At 35.5% G+C, this 8,076-nt stretch overlaps 1 pseudogene across 1 annotated transcript; it reads left to right on the top strand.

Moving 5' to 3' along the window:
- Window positions 1-646: 646 nt before the first annotated feature.
- On the top strand, window positions 647-4,884 carry LOC149185227 (adenylosuccinate synthetase, chloroplastic-like; annotated as a pseudogene). The gene is made up of 4 exons (XR_016257358.1): window positions 647-1,517; window positions 2,442-3,100; window positions 3,228-3,539; window positions 4,509-4,884. The product of XR_016257358.1 is annotated as an adenylosuccinate synthetase, chloroplastic-like (transcript).
- The last annotated feature ends 3,192 nt before the right edge of the window (window positions 4,885-8,076 follow it).

Here is an 8,076-nt window from a genome sequence, read left to right as displayed (position 1 = left end):
AATGCGCATCCCTCATGCGCATTAGATTTGGGAGACTTCGCAAGTAGTCTTGGTGGATGGTTGGTATACGTGCGGTATGTTGGGTGAATTCTTGGTTGCAGTTTTATGCAGGATCTTGTGTGCAAGGTTTGGCAAGGCAAGATAAGTGGCTCGGTGAGCATTCTTCTTTGTGCAAAAGTGCACATATATGTATAAGGCTGTTCTATGCCTGTTGTAAAATTATTCTAAGTGTTGGTTTGAAGTTTGTCAAGCACACTTGTATTGTAAAATTGAAGAAGCTGTTATAATATACTGTTGGGCAGACTTTCTGGGGGTTGCCCCTCCCGTTGTACTTGATTATTGCAATTGTTGTTCTCGGTTAATTGTACATGAATGATGAATAAGAATGGTCTTCATTAAAGTATAAAGGATATTGTTTTTACTCGGTTGCAAAATATAAGTTAAGTATGTTTATGTTGGGAAAAGGCGTAGTCCATAAACGTTAGTATTGTTAATAAGAAAGCGTTCGGTGGTGCCGCACCTCGCTACAAACGGATGGAAAATCACCGCAGGGGTAGGGGCGTGGCACTGTTATACTTAGATATGGGATTATTTGAATAATCATTAATAAGAGCCACAGTATTATTGTTGTTATTTAAATCATTAAAATTAAAACTCTGACGCTGGGGAATGGGCACTCAAGATCGGGTTAACTGTACCTATGGACAGATCCACGCAATAATCCCGCGTTGGTGAGGACCCAGCACTAGAAGAATTATAGTTCAAAGCAGGTGCATACGGATCCGTCGCATCGAACCAAAAAAACACAAAAACTGACCCCCCGAATCTGTACCAGTCAAAAAGCAAATTAGGGAATTTTGAAGTCTTTTCCAGCCTTAAAAGATACTCCCCTTTGACCAGGGTTTGAGCCCTGCTCGTCATTGTTCGAAGAAAACCCCGCACAGGATTCACCTTGACGGTCTTTTAAAATACCTCTTCTCAGAAGTATTTAGCATCCGTCTCATAAAGTTGAATGTTTAGCTGTTTCCTTCTGTTCAAATCCTTCAGTTTCAGCCCCCTTTACCCCAGTTCCATTCTGGATTACCCTCCGAGATAAAAAAAAGCTATCTGTCTGAACTGGATCATAGCTTCAGCCAGGGATTTGGGGTTTTGAAGGTTGCTCAATCCGCGGTCCGTGGGAATAAATGGCATCTGCGGTGATTAGCGATCTCTGTGTTCCGAATTTGCACGGATTTTCGCAGGATAAGAAGAAGAGGCAGCAGGGGTTGCGGTCAGGGTTTGCGCATTCTGTGAACTTCCATTTGGCTAAAGGTCGAACTGTACTGCAGAGTAGAAGGATAAAATGCAATGCCAGCGTCGTGGAGGCTGACGCCATTGCTGAGGCAGAGAAAGCGGAAGATCCTTTTAAATCCCTGAGTCAAGTGTGTGCAGTGCTGGGAACTCAGTGGGGTGACGAAGGAAAGGGCAAGCTCGTTGACGTTTTAGCACAGCGCTATGATATTGTGGCCCGTTGTCAGGTACTCACCCATCCTCCATTTTTTTCCATTGTCGTTAAATCCATATTAGGCGGAGGTCGCTTTCCATATTTTGCAAATTCCTGGGATTTCTCTGGTTGATTCGGTTGTATTCTATGTAAAAATAGCACAACTAGGACATCTTCAACTCAATTGTTTTTCTATCTCCGAAAGGGCAAAAATCCAGCTAGCTTTATTGCTATAAAAATATTTAGATTCTTGAGTTTTCATAAAAGACTTGAAGATCAATTTGTCCGGGACATTTCTGTTTTGATTGGGGTTCGGGATTTCTTACATTGTTTTATAAAGTTCAGTTCAATGGCGTATGCTTGATACCCTGGACATTGCTTATTGGATTTTATTTTAGTTTAGCTTAAAAGTATAGCTGTCTACCCTTGTGAATTGATATCAATATTTGATTATTTAGGGCATAGTAGCAAGAGTAGGTCGTATTGGCTTTTGCTGTACTGAAATACCAATTTTCTGTACAATCCTGATACAGTATGGTCAGTTTACTTTTTACTCTCTTTGATTCCTGTGTGCCTATAAGCTACAACTTGTCTTGACGATGAACCACACTTGTTGGTTCGAAACGCGTCGACAAATGGTATTCCATGTGATTTTCGCGAAAAAATCTCTTTAAAGCCCATAAACTATTTCGAAATGAAATTTTTTAAGGAGTGAATTATTTTTTCTAGTTTATTGTACATTCCTGAGGCTGAAAAATTCTCCTCAACTATGGAACAAAATGCATATTTGTTCATCTATCAGATGTATACTTCTGTATTGCAGCTATATTGGATTTTTTCTTACATATTTTTCTTTACCAAATTGTATTTGAATACATATACGTTTTCAAATATTTTTAAATATAATTTAGGGTAATTGGTAAGTATATTTACCGTTTATACTACATCTTTATCGCAGGGAGGGGCAAATGCAGGTCACACCATATACAATAGCGAGGGAAAGAAATTTGCTCTTCACCTTGTCCCTTCTGGAATACTCAATGAAAAAGCCCTATGCGTTATTGGGAATGGAGCCGTTGTGCATCTTCCAGGACTATTTGAAGAGATAGACGGGCTTGAGTCTAATGGAGTTTCTTGCCAAGGAAGACTGTTGATTTCTGACCGTGCTCATTTACTATTTGATTTCCATCAAACTATTGATGGAATGAGAGAAGCAGAACTTGCAGGATCGTTAATTGGAACGACAAAAAGAGGGATTGGTCAAGGCAATCCGGAATGGCATTCGGGTAAGTGATTTGAGGCACGTTGGATATTCTTTTGCATGATGCCGCATCCCGTTTTAAATGCTTTGAGTATAGTAAAAGCATGTTACAGACTGAAGTGGAGCATTACAAGAGATATTCTGAGCGAATAGAACCTTATATTGCTGACACTGTTCATTTGATGAATGATGCATTCTCAAGCGGGAAGAAGATTTTGGTTGAAGGCAGCCAGGCGACCATGTTAGATGTCGATTTTGGAACTTATCCATTTGTCACTTCTTCTAATCCATCTGCCGGTGGAATCTGTACTGGACTTGGTATTGCTCCAAGACATATTGGTGATATGATTGGTGTGGTATGTGAGATGATTCTTTATTAACATGCGTATGCAAATTCATGCAGGTTAAAGCTCTAATGAAAATTGGACTCATCAAGAAAGTTTTAAAAATTTACTGATGACTAACCACAGTTTTGATCTGCAGGCTAAAGCGTACACAACAAGAGTTGGTTCAGGTCCTTACCCGACAGAACTCTTGGATGAAGCGGGTGAAGATATTCGATCAGCTGGACATGAATATGGCACCACAACTGGCCGGCCTCGTCGTTGTGGTTGGCTAGATCTGGTTGCACTTAAATATTCTTGTCAAATCAATGGTTTCTCAGCACTTAATCTGACAAAGCTTGATGTACTTTCTGGGTTATCTCGAATTAGGCTTGGGGTAGCCTATAAAGGGCCTGATGGAAATGTGTTGAAATCTTTTCCTGCGGACCTTGACCTTCTGCAAAAAGTAGAGGTACTTTCCTTTCAATTCAGAGCCATGGATCTCACTTACTTAACGGGCAACTTAAAATAGTATGCTTCTGTAATTATTATGTATGAGTATTGCAAGTATCTTGAAAAACATTTTGTGATGCATAACCGTTGAAAAAGCGGAACGTCAGGCATAATGAGTGAAAAAATACTGTGACATCTAGTGATGCATAACCGTTGAAAAAGCGGAACGTCAGGCATAATGAGTGAAAAAATACTGTGACTAGATGTCAGGCCGGCATCTACAAGCCTGTGTTTTGATCTTTAGATTATACGAATACATATATGGTTCAAATCCATAATCAGTAGAATAGTACCATGTAGGCAACAACTAAATGAAGCATATTTGTTTGTACCATGGAGGCAACAGTTACATTAATGTCAGCCTATCTGATGCTGTCTGATTAAGCTTCACATCCTTGTGAGGTTTAATCAGACAGCTTCATTGACGATGATCATTATATCGAGTGCTATGCTGCAATCTCTACCTTTAAAAAATAAAAAATCCACTATTTTAGTAGTCTACATTGTATATGTATGAATTATTTTGCTAAAACTTACAGAAAGCTTGTTTGCACTGAGGCTTTGGCCCCATAATTTTCGACTCTTGAACCTTTGACCCTCAATTTGTTCTTGACAACACATTTTTGCATTCTTTTGACTAATAATTTTCATGGATCTAACTGTTAATTTTATTTTATTTGGTCATTTGTGTTGGACCTGCTACCAGTTTGATTCTCTCATGTATATAGTTTTATTTGTATCTTTGTAGATAATATTCTGCATATGTCATATTCCTTTTTCCTTGCTGTTTGTTTCTAACATTATTTCATGTCAAGGTTATTTGAAATCTCGTTTCCTTGAGAAAGTTTCTCATTTCAAACTCAAATTTTGAGAAAAGCATTTTTCTCTTCTCTGGTACCCAATTCTAATATAACTTGGTCACATGCAGGTTATTTACGAAGATCTGCCTGGATGGCAGGCTGATATATCCAAAGTGAGAAGATATCAAGACTTACCATCTGCTGCTTGCCTCTATGTGGAAAGGATCGAGAGTTTACTTGGAATACCAATCGATTATATTGGTGTTGGGCCAGGCCGTGATGCTTTAATAGTGAAGTAATAGGATCAACAGATTTTAAAGTCATCCCATAGAGTTTTCTGTCCAGGAAGCAGGTCAAAAACATGCATGGGAACTTTTAATGGCCTAACATTCCCTGTGTCATTTTTGGCTTTTGTGACTTTTTATATCAGTCCCTTGTCCAGAACACTTTGGTTAGTTTAAGCAGGAATAAATTCAAGAAATTATAGGCTCTTGTTTTCTACAATGCATGAGCGTTTGATGACAGAGAGGTATTAGTAACTCGTCACTACGAAACTGAAAAAGGGTACGTAACCAACAAATCATACTACCATATCTGAAGAAAAAGCAGCAGCTAAAAAGAGAAATTATACTAATGCATATATAGTTTACTTGCATGATAATGATGTGTTTTCAGCTATAAAACACTGTTTGCAGTGGCTGGTAAAATTCAGCTAGTGCAATTGTGTTGGATAATGAAATTTTCCATCATCTCCTGATTTTCTGCCACTATTTCACCACTGGCTGATAAACTCACAATGTTTCTAGCTGATATTTTCAAGATTCTTGGAATTAGTGTCCAGTTAATGCCCAAGGGTCGTAAAAAGGAATGTCAAGCATGTATTAAAAGGTTCATGATGATAATGGGTTCCATGACCAGTGAAGGTATCATCCGAAGATCTTTCTGTCTTTTTCTTTCCGATCTTCAAATAGAGAAGAAATCAAATTGCACTGTGGTGAATTTTTTTTTATCATCCGAAGATCTTTCTGTCTTTTTCTTTCCGATCTTCAAATAGAGAAGAAATCAAATTGCACTGTGGTGAATTTTTTTTTTACAGATGAAAAAAACCAAATTGTATTATAAGATATATAAAGACAGATCAGTACATTGACATAGTGATTCTGCACTGTGGTGGTGAAAATTAGTGTGTGCAAAAGTATTCTATTTTAGGTAAAAGATGTGTTGATCGTCTTGGTTTGGCATGAGGAAGTACAATCCGATGATGGGCTTGAAAACATTTTAGACACTACAAGAATTTTTTAAATGATATTTTGATTATATCAAAGCTAGATTTAACGTTCACTCAACTGCCAGAAAAATGTTATTATTTTGACAGAGTATCTGATTTGACAAATGGGAATCGTCAAGTGTTTTTAGACCTTTCAACTAAAAAACCAAATTCTTGGAGACCCTTGAAGGAAAGGTATTTTTGGTTCTGGACCTTGGAGACCCTTGAACTAAGAGTAGGGTTTCATTATTGGTACATCTCTGGGTTTGGGGTTATTAACATATTTCCTCATGTCCAAGAAATACAAATTCTTGGATAAGATGAAGTAATTTTAGTTAATATATTTGAACCAAGTAAAATGGTAAATCTTTAGTATTATTATTGTATTTTTAATTTATTTTTCTTATAAATTTATATAGGGTAAATCTTTATTATTATTATTATATTTTTAATTTATTTTTCTTATAAATTTATATAGGGTAAATCTTTATTATTATTATTATATTTTTAATTTATTTTTCTTATAAATTTATATTTCAAGACATATTTTAAAATTTTGTTATATATGTAGTGCAATTAGTTAATATTTTGTTTTTAAAGTTTTATAGGTTTTAATTTTTGTTTTATTTCGATTTTTCTCATCTCTTTTCTTAAACTTTTTAATTGCTGTTTGATATGATAATGTGATTTAATGATGATATTTTATAATGTGATTTAATGATGATATTTTAATGACTTTTTGTTGCTTCTTTTTTCTTTTTTCTTGCCCTTTATATTATTTCGAAGACATTATTTAAATATTTATTTTCTTTTAAATATTTTATAATGTGATTTAATGATGATATTTTAATGATTTTTTGCTTTTTTTACTTGCCCTTTATATTATTTCGAAGACAATATGTAAATATTTATTTTCCTTTAAATATTAAAAAATATTTTCAAAAGCATTTAGCGATTTTGTTCCTGAGTTCTTTTAATTAAAATAGGGTAAACGTAGACCATATGTAAATATTTATTTTCCTTTAAATATTAAAAAATATTTTCAAAAGCATTTAGCGATTTAAAAAATATTTTCAAAAGCATTTAGCGATTTTGTTCCTGAGTTCTTTTAATTAAAATAGGGTAAACGTACTATTAAAATACGAAATTACATTTTCACCTTTTTTTTTGTTTGCCATTTTTGTTCAAGGGAAAAGGACATCTTAAGGTAATTATCTATCAATGTTCGTAGATCAAGGCTTATGATAACAGTCTCAAAATTGAAATGCACATGGATCAAGGTTTATAATGATAGTTTCAAAAATTGTAACCGGTGATTTTGACATGTTTAGTTAATGAAGAGGATTAATATATAGGTTTAGTTTCAAAAGTTATGAAGAATATTGGAGATTGCAAACTTGTTATAAAAGAAAACAAAAATGAATTGTTTTTAATGATATGTGAATAATAATAATAATAATAATATTATTATATATATTTTTTTAATGATGTGAAATTTTAATAAAGTAAATAAAATTATTAATGATTTGATTGGTTATTGTTAGGATATATATATATATATATTTTTTTAACTGAAACGGTTGATTATTTTATTGATATGTTAGAAATAGATAGGGACTTTGCCTAGGCAGCCCTGCTTACATGATTGAAATCCTACTTTTGCTTCCTTTAGAAAGGAGCTGATCACAAATGATGATATAGAATTTCCCCATTTACATTTAAAATTCCTTTGTTGAGAGTGCTGCCCAAGTTCGCCATACAATCTGCTTCCTTGTTGGAGTTTCTGAGTATATGATAAAATTTGCATGAGTCAAAACTCTTTAGAACCGCCTTCAGCCTATCCAATATTTTGTTGAGCCCTACATTGTTAAAGTATTCCTCTCTGATTAGTTTTTTGATTAAAATTTCTGAGTCTCCGAAGACTTGAATATCTTTGGCACTTTTCTCTCTTGCAATGTGACATGCCTTTAGCAGCCCCAGAATCTCCGCTTGGTTGTTTGTTTTCTCTCCGAGACCCCAAGCAAAGGAAACAGTGGGGAGCCCTTCCACAAAGTAGATAACCCCGCCAGCACCTGCTACTCCAGGATTCCCTTTGGACGCTCCATCGAAGAAGATGGTAGTTACATTTTGCGCCCTCCACCATCTTTGAAAGATGTCATCAGTCTCTCTTTTTCTCCATTCCAGGTTTGCTTTCAGTGGTGAGTTTCTATAATTTCGGGACAGCGGTTCTATAGCAAGCCACCTTTTTTCTTCTGGCCTGAGAAGGGGGTCTTCTTTATTGTATTGCTGCTGAGCCGCTTCCAACAGAAGGGCCTTAGCTTTTGCTGCGACCTGGTGCGGGGAATGCTGTGTTTCTTTAAAGATCTGCTGATTTCTGGTTAACCACAGTTGCCAGCAAACAAACTTTGGCAACGCTATCCATATTCTGC

Source organism: Pinus tabuliformis, chromosome 3_2 (assembly GCF_031772625.1).
Source record: "Pinus tabuliformis cultivar Carrire ecotype Pingquan chromosome 3_2, CPIR1, whole genome shotgun sequence".
NCBI lineage: Eukaryota > Viridiplantae > Streptophyta > Pinopsida > Pinales > Pinaceae > Pinus > Pinus tabuliformis.
Note: the sequence above shows the minus strand (reverse complement) of the source record. Positions and strands in the feature narration are given on the sequence as shown.